Source organism: Falco rusticolus, chromosome 5 (genome assembly GCF_015220075.1).
Source record: "Falco rusticolus isolate bFalRus1 chromosome 5, bFalRus1.pri, whole genome shotgun sequence".
In the NCBI taxonomy this organism is placed as follows: domain Eukaryota; kingdom Metazoa; phylum Chordata; class Aves; order Falconiformes; family Falconidae; genus Falco; species Falco rusticolus.
Genome location: NC_051191.1, coordinates 42,644,595 through 42,658,842, shown reverse-complemented (window position 1 = coordinate 42,658,842; position 14,248 = coordinate 42,644,595). Strand labels below are relative to the sequence as shown.

The window sequence follows — 14,248 nt, the reverse complement described above, 5'->3', positions numbered from 1 at the left end:
GTCCCTGCTCCACATCCCATCCACCCACACCCACCCCCACCCTGCTTTCCTCCCATGGTGGATGCTATGAGTGTTTGCTGTAGGAAATACGAAGTGAGGTCAGTGGTTGCTGTTCCTCCACAAGCGCTGCAGGCTGCAGCTATGCCTCCTTTATCCTTACAGTCAGATCCTAAATGAGCTGTGCCCCTTTTCAGGGTGCAAATTCCTCACAGGAATCAAGTACCCAAGGACATAGGTATGAACTACAGACATTAACTGATCACAGGAAGAGAGTGTTATGGAATAATAGGCAGCTGATGATTAAAAATGCACAGGGTGCTGAATACACTCTGTTTCGGCTTTTTGCACGTATTCTATTCCTGTTTTGCTTTGCTGACTCCCTGGTTCTGGTGAAGGATGTTTAAATCAAGCACAGGGAGAGACAGCGATGTTCTGTGCAGTGCAGAGACACCCACTGGTATTTTTAAGCAAAAAATTACCCTGCCTCAAAATGTGCATGACAGCCATCTTAACTTCTGGCAATGAACTTGGAAACTGAAATTACTGAACATCAGGGAATAACATCCTTCAGAGAGTATCCTAAACATTAAATACACTGTGGCAGTATATAGCTGCCTGTGCTGTACTTCTGAGGGGATACACAGAGCAGCCTAGCACGCCCTTCAGCAAATCATCCTAAAGTTGACTTCTGTGTTTTAGTGCTTCCAGCTGCAAAATGCAGCCTGGGGCAGTTTTGGACCTGAATGCCATTCAGAGGAGTCCTAAGACTGCTCTAAACACTGCCAGGGCTGAAACGGTTTTATGGTCCTCACTGTAAGATAGCAGTTAAGGTGTCTAAAAACTGCAGTTCAGGTGAAGTCTGTGCCAGCATTTCAAAGATCACTAATATTTTAAATACCTTCTGTTACATTACTATATACAGTTTGCCAACTTGTATAATATAATATGTTTACCTAATATGCTCTGCTATTCAGTCTTTATGTCCTATTTTTTCTGCACCTTTGGTACCACCCAGTTTTCCCCTGGCATGCAATCTCCATCCCTGTTGCTTTGAGAGCACACCCACAGTGACAGCTCTCATCCTCTTCTGTGTGTCTGTGTACACATACAATGCTCAGCATTGGATTAAGACTCAGGAATTAAAGTTCCAAGCCTAAATCTCCAACTCTGGAATGATTAAATGAGAATCTACTAGGGTTTTTTTATGAACTATCTTTTTTATCCTCGAACAACAAGCTTCTGACCCATCTGGTTGAGAGAGTGTGATCTCACTGTAATTGACACAATAGTATTTGCTGCAATCTGCAGACGGTAAAGCCATAAGGTCAGTGGTGTCTTGTGTTTTAGAGGAGTGAGTTCAAACCCTTTCAGACATGAGAGAACCATCCAAGATGATGGCTACTGGTGAAGCTGTGCTGACTTGCTTCCTTCTGCCCCTCCTTACCCCAAGCTGCTGAAAAAAATGTACTTCAGATGCCTCTCTACTGTAGTGACCTGATTTCTCATAAGGGGAAATGTATGCACTTTGGTGTTACTCCCAACATACAGGATTGATCATGGAGCAACAGGAGGCCTCAGGCTGTCAGGCTGAGGGCCTTGAACTAGCGGAAGTTTTCCTCTCTCTAGTCCTTATGGCCATGCATGTTGCATAACCTTGTCAAGTGTTACTTGTGCTCTGCCAGCTAGTGACTGTGTGTGATCTGTCACTCGCTGCAAATATAAACTGTCACAGTTGCAGCCCCTGCTCACCCCAAAAGCTGTGCTTCATACACAGTGGAAACTCATGTTGCATAGTTTTGCAGGTTCCATGTTCCATCTCTCATGAGCTCTTCCTGCAGCAGTGATCACTAATTTGGCAGCTCATGGCTCCTCAGTGGATCATTTCTCCAATATGGCCCTGTTTGCTTTCCCCCAAGCAGGTAAGCAGCCAGCCCCATACTTATTTTGGGACAGGGCACCTTCCCGTCTGTGCATTCATGCAGCCCTTCTGTCTTTTTTCCCCTCTGCTAGTTTTTATTTCTGCAGCAGTTTATAAAGTGGAAAATGCCACAGGGCCTGGGCTGAAGGGAGAGGTAGAGGCTTCAAAAATAAATATCTAGCCTTTGTGGTAATGAAGAAGAATTAAGAAACATGTGCCTGCATAGAAGATGCAAAGTCCAGAAAATAAATCGAGCCTTAAGAAAAATCCTGTAATTTCAAAATTATTTTCCTAATTTGGGAGGAGGGTATTAATGGGAAGTTTGAACCTGGCATTATTGAGCACACCTCTCGAGGATCCCGAGCATCACGCCTCTTGCCCAGGTGCACTCTTGAGGTCCTTCTCACCTCCCGCCGTTTTCTGTCAGTGGATGCGGGCGCAGCAGAGGGACCCGGCCCGGGTATGGGCAGTGGGTTTGTCTGGGCTTCACCCTCCCTTTGGGCATGTGCAGAGCGCACGCGTGTGGCAGGGAGAGAGAGAGTGAGATAGTGTCTTACAGAGAGAGAGCGGGGGAGGGGGGGAAAGGGAGAGGGGGAAAGGGAGAGGGGGAAAGGGCGAGCGGGGGAGCCGGCGCTGCACATGCTCACTGTGCAGCGCGGAGTGCTGTTCCACCTGCAGTCATGTGGCACGGCGAGCGGGACGGGCGTGGATGGAGGGATGCTGAGCACCCTCCGCGTCCCCTCGCCCCTCCCGCCCTGACGGGGCCGCCCCCCCGCGAGACCTGCACCCACCGCAGCCAGCGCTGCCGGCTGATCCGCCCCTTCGCGCCTCACCTCGCCAGGCTCACCGGCCCTGCGCGGCTCTCCTTGCTCCTTCACCGCGCTCACCCTCACCTCGCGCTCCCCGCGGCTCTGCTCACTCCCCCCGCACTCTCTGCCCTCACCTGTTCCCCCTTCTCGCCCCTCCTCACCCCACCTTGCCCCTCCCTTCCCCGCTGTGCTGCGCTGTCCTCTCCCCTCACCGCTCCCCGCTCCCCTCATCGCCGCGCTCGCGCCCGCTCGCGCGCGCACGAGTGACATCACCCCTGTCCAATCAGCCGCCGCCGCTCCCCGCACCCCGCTCGGCCCCGGCGGCCCCGCGCGCGGCGTCGGGGCGGGGGGGGGGACGCGCGGGCGGCTGTCAGGCGGGCGCGCGGGCGGCGGGCCGTGCCGGGCCGTGCCGTGCCAGGTGTGCGCAGCTGAGGCGGGACGCCGCGGGGTGACAGCCCGGCTGTGCGGCAGCACTGCGCAGGTAGGGCACTGCTCGCTTCGTAGCGGGTGCGGCGGTGCGCCCCGCGCCCCCTTTGCCCAGCGGGGTCCCGCTTCGGAGCCGCGAGTGAGAGCCGCCGCCGCGGCCCTGCCTCCGGTGAGGGGAGGGGGCGGCCCCCGGCAGCGGGTGGTCCCTGCGAGGGGGCGCCGCCGCGGGTGGGTTTGCGCCGGCGGGGAGTCAACTTTCCTGCTGCTGCCGTCGGGGAGCTGGGGCAGGTGGCGGCCCCTCGCCCCGAGCTCCCCCGCGGCCGGTACCGGAGCCCGGGCCTGGGCGGTGGGCCCCGCTCCTGTGAGGCGGCCGGGGGCGGCGGCCGTTACGCGCGTGGGAAGCGGGGGTTGGGGCGGGTGAGTGAGTGAGTGGAGGAGCCTTCCCCTCCCAGGGCGACCGGGCGCCGGGGACGAGATTAGCCGGACCCCCGGGCGGAAAGTGGGACGCCTGACTGGGTAATCCTCTCGCGAACGCCGTCCCCGGCTGCCGCAGCGAAGCTGCAGCTCGGGGTCGTCTGGCTCGCCCGGGCGCGCGTGCGGGATTTGGCAGCGTGCGGAAAAACGTGCCCGTACGGTGCGTGCTCTTACCGCGCGTCCCTTCAGCGCTGTGCTGCTGCTGTGCTGCTGCTGTGCTGCTGCGCTGCTGCGCGGGCTGTCACAGCGGGCTGCACGCCCGGACACGGCCTCGCTCCGTCGCATTTACTTGTTTGTATTTCGGGGGTATTTAATGGTGATCAGCTAAAAAGGGATTTTTTCTTCGTTGCACCTTCTTGCAGTAAAATTAATAGTGTTTCACTTTGTTTCCCCCCTGTAAAATGCTGATTATGTGTCAGTTTTCCGTAAATGGCAGTAATTCGGGCTGACTGTACTAACACCTGCTGGTGAGAGCAGAAATACCGCTTGCAGACACTGCCGTTGCTGAGCTCTGCTAAAAGTCACCTGAAGGGGCTGAGCGTGTCCGTGATGCTGTGCCTGAGCGCAGACTAAGGGGTTCTTTAGGAATTCCATCTGCTCTATGAAGCGCTGTTTAATTCTGCATATAAAACCTACCGGAGATTATCTATGCAGTTAATGAACTCTGCTCCATTTAGTAATGAAAATAAACTATGACCTGTGAGCTACAAATATTTTCAATGGTTATTGTATTAAAACACATTAAAATACTTAAAGGATTCTTCAGCATTTTAAAAATAAACCATTGCGTAAATACTAGTGTGTACAGCTTAGGCGAAAAATTGCCTAAAAATGCAGCCACCTGTGCAGAGGTGACTGTATCAAACAAGGTATTAACAAATATACTTTACTTAGCATCGGTCTTTTGTATAGATTTATTTGTAAACCAGTAAAAATAATAAACACGGGACTTGAAATTGCATAAGAGCAGGGGAAAGCTTTATGAAATAACCTGGAGTTATGAAATTCCTAGTTTTTCTCCTCTACCGTTAGTAACATTTCAATGTCTTTTTTTGCAGTGCAAGTATTGTACAAATCCCTATGAAAGGATCATTTTTGGCCCATGTTGTGTAGATAATAATAATCGAATGAAATGTCTTTAATAAGAACTTTCGTTAATGTTGTAGGAGCCTGTTGGTAGTATGGAGTGTTTGTTTACATTTAAATGTGTATTATCAGTATCAGTTGCTTAGTTTTTGTGTTTAGTGATAATTGACATTACATTCAAAATAATACCTTATCCATCCCAAATTTGCAAAAGTACAAATAAGAAGTTAAGCAAAACACTTCTGTCCTTGTCTGTGTTTGTATTACCTATAGTGCTGTTCTAAACCAACAGAAGATTCCCGGTTTTACTTCTGACAGACACCAAAAAGTAATGCAACTTTAACACAGCTGCATGATAACGCAAGAGCTTACTTGATTTCATAGAATTTTTAATCAAGTATTTTAAACACTTGTAGAAGGTTATGGAACAAAGAGGTTATAAGTGCCTTTTTGAGCATGTCTTTCCGATACAGTCTTAACTACTTGGTCACATACTGTCATTTTTTCTGCAGGAACCCTGTCTCATTCAGTGCACAGAATGGATGGAGCTCACTTAGCGCAGTTTGGTATTTTTCATTGATCCCTATGTGAGCCCATGATTTATTTATTCAGTGTTACTCAGTTCTGCTTTGAAGACAGAACTGATAACATCTGTGTGGGCTTTGCTGAAGTGCTTATCGTTACATGATCAGAATGCCTTACAAATAATTATTAGTTTATGAAGCACTGCTTAAGATGTGACAAGACTTCTACAGATGATGAACAGAGGCATAAAGGGGGTTAGGTGAAAAATATTCACTCATTTTTTGTGTCCAATTTGCAATTTCTACAATTATTGTAAATATGTTTGCTCAAGTTATAGCTACCATCGCTTTTAGTAACAGTCCTGAGTGCTCCACGCATCTGTGAATCTTACCTGCAGAGTTGATGAGAAAAAGGGGAATTCACAGTTAATTACGAACTATGGGAATTTTGGGTTAAATGGTGTGCGGGACAGGAAGAGGAATAGCTAAAACTACAAAAGAGAGGACTTTAACTGTTAAAGCCTTTGTGGCATGTTACAGAGCCCCTGTTGCTTTTCCTTGCTGCAAGCCCTGCCTCATTCACTATGCATATTCCTATTCTTCAGTAGGTAAGACGAGAGTCCTACCTGCATTAAGTTCTGTTTCATCTTCTGTGTATGTTCATCCTGTGCAGTGAATGAGGCAAGGTAACTTTGAAGAAGCAGTACATGACATGTTTATTTAATTATTGTATAAATATGTACACCCTCAGGGGAAGTGAATTACGGTTGCACAAACACTGTCATTTTATAACTTTTAAGTCATTGATTTAGTAGCCTTAATAATATCCTTTCATGTTGTTTGTGAAGTAAAGTATGCATACATGTCCCATATACTTTCTTAAAACCTAGAAGATTAAACTTAAGGGAATTTTTAAAAAACAACACAATCAAACCAAGAAAATGCAGAACATTTTCAACTCAAAGTAAGTTTCTTCTTGTGTTACTGTGTTGGACCCACAGTGGTAATCAACAGGATTGGAAAAGCTGAATCTTTCGCAGAAGCTCTTGAACTTTAAGCATGATGAATGACAGTATTAGAAAAGTGCAGTCCCTTTTATATACACCAGTGATAAAGCGAAATGGCGTAATTGTAGTGCATTTGGCCATGTACTTCTAATAGGGGAAAAGAGGTGAAAGACTGGAGTCCTTTCTATCTAGGCTTTAGAGAGAATGTGTCATGGTGGGTGAGGGCTCTTTTGCCAGTCTTTTGCAAGCACAGTCCTTTTCACTTCATCTTTTATATGCATCCTAATGACAGTGTCCTTATCCTCCCATAGCCATCTCAGTCTTCATTTTTTAGGTATTCTGGTCTTGATGATTCCAAAGTTGTCTTCAGTTTCTTGTTTCAGCCAGTCCTCTTGGTCCTTGCTTTTTGCCTGTCAGCATTCCTTCCATTTACTTTTCTTTATTTCTCAGAGCTTCCTCTTCTTGATTTGCTGTATCAGTCCAGTACAGTCTCCTTTTCTCCTTCTCCAGTCACTTTTTATGTGCTTTGACCAGAAACTGGTCTTAATTTTTACTCCTCCTTGTAGACCATAGAGTGGCTTTTGTTCTGCTGCACTGAAACAACCAGTACTTTCTTCTTAGTTGTTTAGGTTTTGGTCCACTTTTAGAGATAGAGGAAAGAGCATAGCATTAGCTCAGATGTTGCCTATGTTGATGGCTTTAAACCATAGTCACATTTTTTGAACTGCTGAAAGAAGAAAAAAAAAGATGATCAAATTTTTCAGTGAGGCATACAGGTATGTGTTTATATAAGTGCATTGGCAGAAAGCAAGGACAGACGGGACACTTACTTTGCCAAAATTCTAAGCAGAAAACATTAGAAATGCCGAGCAACTTATTCCTAATTATTAAGAGACAGCAATTCTGACTGGAGCATATACTGTATTTTTGCTTAACTCCGCTAAGTTTTGGGGGATTCTGAACTGACAAGTCAAATAACTAGCGATTTGTGTTTTGTTTGGGTTTATACTTACTTTTATTTTATGTTGAAGTTTTGTTACAGCTAGTGTGGTGCAATACTTACAAAAAGATGCAAGCCTCTCACTGACTTGAGATCTCAATAAAACTGCCACTGGTGGAGTTCCCACCATATCATAGTGTTTTGTTTACAATAAGGTAGTCCTTTTGATGTGATAGAAATACTATTTGCAATAACTTAGTAACTCTTGTGTCTGAAATGGGGGGCATGGATGAGATATGGTTGGCACCACAGACTGACTATAATATTTCATGTGAGAATATGCAAAAACATTTTCGTATTTGTGGAATCTTCTTAAAAGCTCATATTACCAGTGCAGTGTTGAAATGGAGAAATACAAAGATGCATATTTGGCAAGTACTTGGCTTGTATTTATGTAATACTTTATAATTGACACATAGTGGCTAGGTTATGTGTTGTTCCCATGCAAAGGAGTTAACTTGTAGCATAGAGATCATGATTTAGTCATGAGATGGGTGTTCTTTTTATAGCTTTATTAGAAACATCCTGCTTTATCATAGGCAATTCAATTTTTCCCAGTTTAGCTAATAGTTGAACGCAAGCATAACTCTAAGTTGCTGCTGGTTCCTGGTCAAGCCAGTACTCAAAATTGTTAGGCATGTATTTGAATTTATTGCTGTATTAGTTTCTGCATGGAATTGTTTTTCTTATCCATAAAATTTGAGTTATGCAGTTCAGCTTAATAACTTCTAAATTTAATTTGTTTGTAAAAACCAAGGAAAGTTGTTGGTATATTCAGTCAAGCATTGGAACAGATTACTCGGAGAAGTTGTGCAGATTTCTTCCTTGGAAGTTTTCAAGACTCAAATGGATAAAGCCCCCAGCAATGTGATCCAGTGTCTTAGCTGACCCTGCTTGGAGCAGGAGGCTGGGCTAGAAACCTCCTGAGATCCCTTACAACATGAATTATCCTATGAAGTTATCCTGTAATTTTCTATAAGGGGGAAGCATCAATATACAGTCTGAACAGTACTTTCTGAAAGGGGAAGGATAGCTTTGCCAACAGGCAAAATGTTTAGTGTCTGAAGGAAATATTTAATGTTACAGACTGAATTCCCTTTTTAGTTTGCATTAGTAACTGTATTTAAATGCACTGCTAGATTTGCTGTGTGCATTAGGTAGGCTTGATGTTATATTATAGGTCTGTTTTATGGGAGATAATAACAAGATTCAGTAGCTTGGTCAGTTAACATTGGTATGTTGCAGCGAGCTGTAGCACTGAAGTAATGATACCTCTTCAGTTTCTTCAGAAGAAACGGTCCCTTTTATTAGAACAGCTGTTTTATATTGTGAAACATTTTAAAAACAAAATCTCTCACACAATCTGAATGTAAATATTTAAAACAAACATTGAATGTTGGTAAGTGGAACAGGCTGATCATGAACCTACTTAAGGTACTTACCTTTCTGGGAATGATCAGTGCTTGCTGAATGAGGGAGATAACTAGATGCCTTGTTTCAAGCAGAGGGATGGGACAACAGGAGGTACTGGTTCTAACACATCAGCTGCAGTGAGATGGAGAATTTCAGATTTACCACAACTGGGAAAGAAGTCCATGTCACTTTAAACTTCTCTGTTCTGTAAACCCAATGAGTTTTTTGAGTGCCTGCTTATAATTCAAGTAATATGTCATGCAGTGATGAAAACATATTTTTTTTAAAAACTATCTTGATTTTATGAATGTAATAAATTCACCTTTCATGTATGGTTTTGTTTTTCACTATGTCTGTTCTTCAGGCTTTTCATGTTCAAGCCTCGCCACAGCTTAGGAGAAATAAAATAACTTGTTTTGTTTCATGCATGAGAAAAGAGAAGGAGCCTGATACATTAAATATTTCTTAATGAAGACTTCCTTCTAGTTAACTGGATTACCAGCCAGTGTGCTCTCTTTGAAACTTGAAATAAAGCTGACTTTGTTTTGATAAAGGCAGTCAGTTGTCTTGCCAACTACTCACTGGTAAGACCTAAAATGAAGTTGAAAAGAAATTAAATGTCTTGATACATTGAAAATCAAACCTGTATTTTCCTTTACAAACCATTATTAGCAAATTTCTAAAAGTGCCTAGTAGGGTAAGTTACCTTTTGATAAGACTTGCTGTTTCTAGAAGTTAGAATGTTGCTAGTAGTACTTTAGCAAAAAGTATTGCATTTTTTCACTATGAACATGTTTGAGCAAAGCAAAAAGAATAAGGATTAAGATAAATGAAAAAGAGCAGCTAGACATATACATTTTTTGTTTTCTGTATTTCTTCTGAAGAAAAAGGCCATCAATCTTTTGTACTATTGCCAGAAGCTCAGCTCTCCTTTCATCAGCTGTCTCCAGTTTAGTTCTTTTATAAAAATGAACTTTGGAATATTGAACAGTTTCCACTTCAGATTTTCATTATAAAGGAGCTCCAAGGGATGCCAGCTGCTGTTGAAATAGATCTTATGAAGCCAGGCATTCTGAAATGCTCCTTTTTCCCCTTCTTGTCACTTCCTGAACTCTCTTTGCTCTTGATTTTTATTAAACCTTTTCTCACTGACTTTTACTGGCCCTGTAATTTTTCAAAATTTTTTTACATATTAATGTTTTGAAAAAGTATCCAGTTCTGTCACACTAGGTGTAGCAATGATATCCCTGGAAAAGGCATAATCAGGCCATCACAATTGCAAAATTAGTCTAGAGCTTGACCATAATATGTTGTTTTTGAAAGTCACAAACTAAGGACTGATTAACATGGAATTTAACCTGAGCTTAAAAAAAAAGTAGGAATTTCTTTTTGATTGTTACAACACATAAAACCTGCACCAGCTATTGCAAAAAAAAAAAAAAAAACCACCAAACTCCAAGACCCCTAAAGAATAACTAGTGGAATAGTGCCAATGCTGACTTCTGTTCTAAGAACTGGGGTGATAGGTGATACAGCTCAGTTCTACTTTGTTGTTTAAACATCTTCCATTTCAGTTTTGCATTAGGTCTTGTCAGATGAATACTTTGGTTTTGGTTTTTTGTTGTGGTTTTTGTGTTGGTTTTTTAGTTAGTGTAGAAGAAAAGGCTTATCCCTCAGATAAAACCTAATGAAAATTATTTTAAAAGTGCATAACAGAAAAAATATATAACGGTCTCATCTGACACATTGATCTGGCCACATCCAGTCACCATTACGTTAACATGTATTTGTATACGTACACAAACATATCTATATGCATGGTCATTTTTGGTTTTTTTCCTTCCCCAATGCACTTCTATTTTTCTGAAGATAGTGGACTGCAGAAGAAAATTATTTCTAATAAATACCCCAAAAATGATGAAAGGAAAGTGAAGCAAATAATGTCAAGTAGGGTGATTTTTAAGAAAGTAGTTTAGAAGTTACCAACTGCATTATTGAAATGTCTATAAACAGTACTTTGAGTTACTTACATTGTATTAATGGAATTAACAAGAAAAAGAAAGTATACTTACTTGGTAATGAATGATTTTTATTCGTCTGGGGACCTTCCACCAATATGTGCAAAAAACCCAGAGTCATTACTTGAGGGATTTTCTCAAACTGAAGTATTTCTCCCTCTTTCTTCTTGGAAAAATCGTATTGAATATGAATCAGGAGCAAAACAAGTGTAAACTCTCCCTCTGGGATAGTGAAGTGGATAATTGTTTTAAAAACATTAAATTGCTTTTTATTTTTCATGTGATGGTGATCAGTGTTTTATTAGCTAAGTATACTTCAGATGACTAAAGGGTTTTGAATGAAAAAGACTTGATTGCATTTTCATTACCAGCAATTTGCTGGTTCATTTACTATTAGGCTGTGTGATTACAAAAGGTGATTTTGGGGCATAAAGGAAAGCGGTACGCCTGAGAAGAAAGAATAGTTTGCACTTAGATGTATAGGTGAGATACAGAATAAGATAAATCTGACTAAACCAAGTATTTTGTTGTGGAAATAGGATGTTTGAATCTGCTGCTTATAATGGCGGAGTCCTACAGAAACTTAAAGGCATAAAGAAAGTTTTGTAGTTAAAACAGCCCCAGGTTTGTAATAAAGCACAGCTGTTCCCATTTCCCCTCACATTCTTTTATTGTAATACATTCTGTGGGTTCTCTATGGACCAGCTGACCCGGTCTTAAATGTGGCTGAACCATAAAACCTGTTTTGTCTCATTTCTGTGAGATCTTATTTGAAGCGTTCCAAAGATATAAAGACCTTTTTTTTTTTTCTTCAGTGTGATTAACTCCACTCCAATGTGATGTTTGTATCTGAAATTAGAGCAGCTTCATATAATTCAGACCTTGCTTATGCATGTACTGGAAGGAAGCACAGAGGTTTAGGATTGTTTGTTTTTCTTTTAAACTAGGACAACTGTGAAAGAACCATACTTTAGTGTATTACCATATACTTATGTATTGCATCAATTTTATTTACATTAATGTAGGAAGCTTTTGTGGCCTACTGACTATTTTTTTTAGCTGATGTTATGCTTGTCAATGTTGCTAACTGAAAGTGATTAGGTAAATCTTACAAATAGTCACTAAGGTTTCCCGTGTGTGGCTTTTTCGGTTTTGTTTTTTTTTTTTAAAAAAACACCAAACCCACCAGTCACCAAGCACTTTTTTCCTCATTTATGCTAGCATTTCCTGGTACTGGTGTGATAAGAGAAGAAAGGAAAATGTGAAAGGAATATATGTGCCTTTTTTGCCACTGTCAAAAAAAATTCTAATCTAGCACATAAACCAATGAGAACAGGTCACAATTTACTTGTGTTGTGTTATTATTTAGTACTGTCAAAGCACCTGCAGTATTTATGTTACAGAACTAAATCAACTTTCAGAAATTCTTTGCAGAACAGCTCGAAGAAAAACTGGTGTATTAATATAAGTACAGTGGAGGATATGGAGCACCTTGAAATGCAATTTTTAATTCAGCAGTTCAGCACCTGTCTGTAGACAGCCCCTTGCTCAGGTCAGCATACTTGTAGGTAGAACTATTTTGATACTTGTTTGTCACTGTCTAAACTAAAGCACTCCAAACATTTAAAATATTCTTGGCCTTTTTTTCAAGGATTTTCATGGTTAATGAGGTATTGCGCTTTTCTTTAGATACCAAATCTCTTTTTATAAGAGGGGAAAAACATCTACTGTGTGGGTACAAGCTAGATACTGTGCTAATTAATGGGATGTGGAAGCAGCCAAAGAGCAGTTAATTTGGTAGTTTGACTTGAAGACATTGTAATCTAAAATAACAAAATAATTCTAAGGGAAATACAGTTACTTGTATAGCTAATAAACTACATTTTGGAAGTACTGATTTACTGGCAGGGTGATTCCAGTTCAGCTTCATAAAACACAGGTCATCATTCCAGAGAGCACAGGGGCTAATTCTTGCCTGCTCAGGAGAATCCGTGGTTAAATACACATTCCCAATTATTTTTTGCTTGTCATGTTGACTTACTTATCTGAAAGTTTTGTCAGAACACAAAATTCATCAAGGGCTTTTCAGAGTTAAATATAGGTGGATTTAAATGAGAGAAGTTTTTATTAGCTCTTAGCATTAGGCCTTTAACCTTTATCGTCCAGATGCAAGTTTTGGGCTGGGCTGAGCACTCTCTGGCTGAAGATGTTAGCCATAGTATAGAATAACAGGTTTAGGTGTTTGGAGACAGTCATACTTCCAAACAGTCCTTCAGGATGTTGGTAAGCACTTACATAAAAAGTGTATTTTTATTTGTGGCTTTATGTCTGTTAATCTACAGTTTGGGTTCTTTTGTTTTGTTTTTTTTCTTGTTCTGACCTCTATTCCTGATCCATGGGATCTTTTCCTGGGAAAAGTACATATGAAAAAGAGTCAGTGTGTGCATTTGGGTAATATTTTCAAAGGCTATTTAATCTTGGAAAACCCCAAAATTTTCTGTTGCTGGATATATTAGTATTGTTTGTGTTCATGCTTGTCTCTGAAGTCATGGCCCATTAACACTTGTAAACCTGGCTTTCAATTTGGGTGGTTTTCTTCCCTGGAAGTTCTCTTGATGGCCTGGGGAGAACCCCTTGGGTAAACTTGGTCTCAGTTCTAGGAGATACAAACATCACATTGGAGTGGAGTTAATTGGAGTGATGAGAAGCTGAGTCAGAGGAGGTAATAGATAACAAGTGCCAACACACATTTCTTAATTTGCCTAGCCTGTTCTGTACTTCAGATTGAAGTTGTCTCGTCTGCATGATCTTAAATTCACATCAATGATTTAAAAGTAAATGGTCTGATTTTGCCCTATTCTGGATTAGAACCGCACATAAATGTACAAACTCTGTCTCAAAACCAGAGTAATCTGAGGCAGATTTCAGCCAGCAGTAGGAGTTTAGCCAGTTCTTACGTCCTGTAGTTGCCATGTTAGGTTCTTCAAGATTCTTCTAATCTGGAACATAATTACTTGTGAAATTATGTGTCTGCTTAGAGGTAGTTTAGTTGTCTTTCAGACTTTGTTCTTGTGAAAGGCACCCAAGAATTGGAGGTCCAATCAGTCTGTGAACATGTTTGCTCTTAATTAGATGGTAACTTCAGAACAGCAGCCTCTCAGAAGGCTTGTCAGGCCAAGATTGTGGACTTCAACTGATCCCAGGTCATAATATGTAAACCTAATACCTAATTCATAATTTGAACCATAAGCCCACTGTCTCTTTAATTATCTAACAAAGTAAAGATAAATGAAGACACTGATACCAGATAAGGACATACTTTCCTGTATTAAGTACAGAGGCATATAATCAAATCACATATGCAAATTAATATAGAAGGATTATTATTTTTAATCATTATGTGAAGATTTAATAGAGAATAATCTGAAACTTTAATTCAAACCAAGGAATTGAAAAAACCTGCTTGATGATTGAATATCCTCAAACTATGGATTGTGTTTTTTGTTAAAAGCTTTCTCTTCTGCATGCTCAAAACTCCCTGTTTTCTAAGTATTTGTAGTTCAGTTGTTGCTG

The 14,248-nt window shown here is 41.5% G+C and overlaps 1 protein-coding gene across 1 annotated transcript in view; it reads left to right on the top strand.

Annotated features, from left to right (window-relative positions):
* Positions 1–3,064: 3,064 nt before the first annotated feature.
* CNTN1 (contactin 1) overlaps positions 3,065–14,248 on the top strand; it is a 244,415-nt gene continuing 233,231 nt past the window's right edge. Inside the window, exon 1 of the mRNA XM_037390093.1 lies at positions 3,065–3,208. The gene's annotated coding sequence lies outside the window, so the exon portion shown is untranslated. The remainder of the gene's footprint in view (positions 3,209–14,248) is intronic.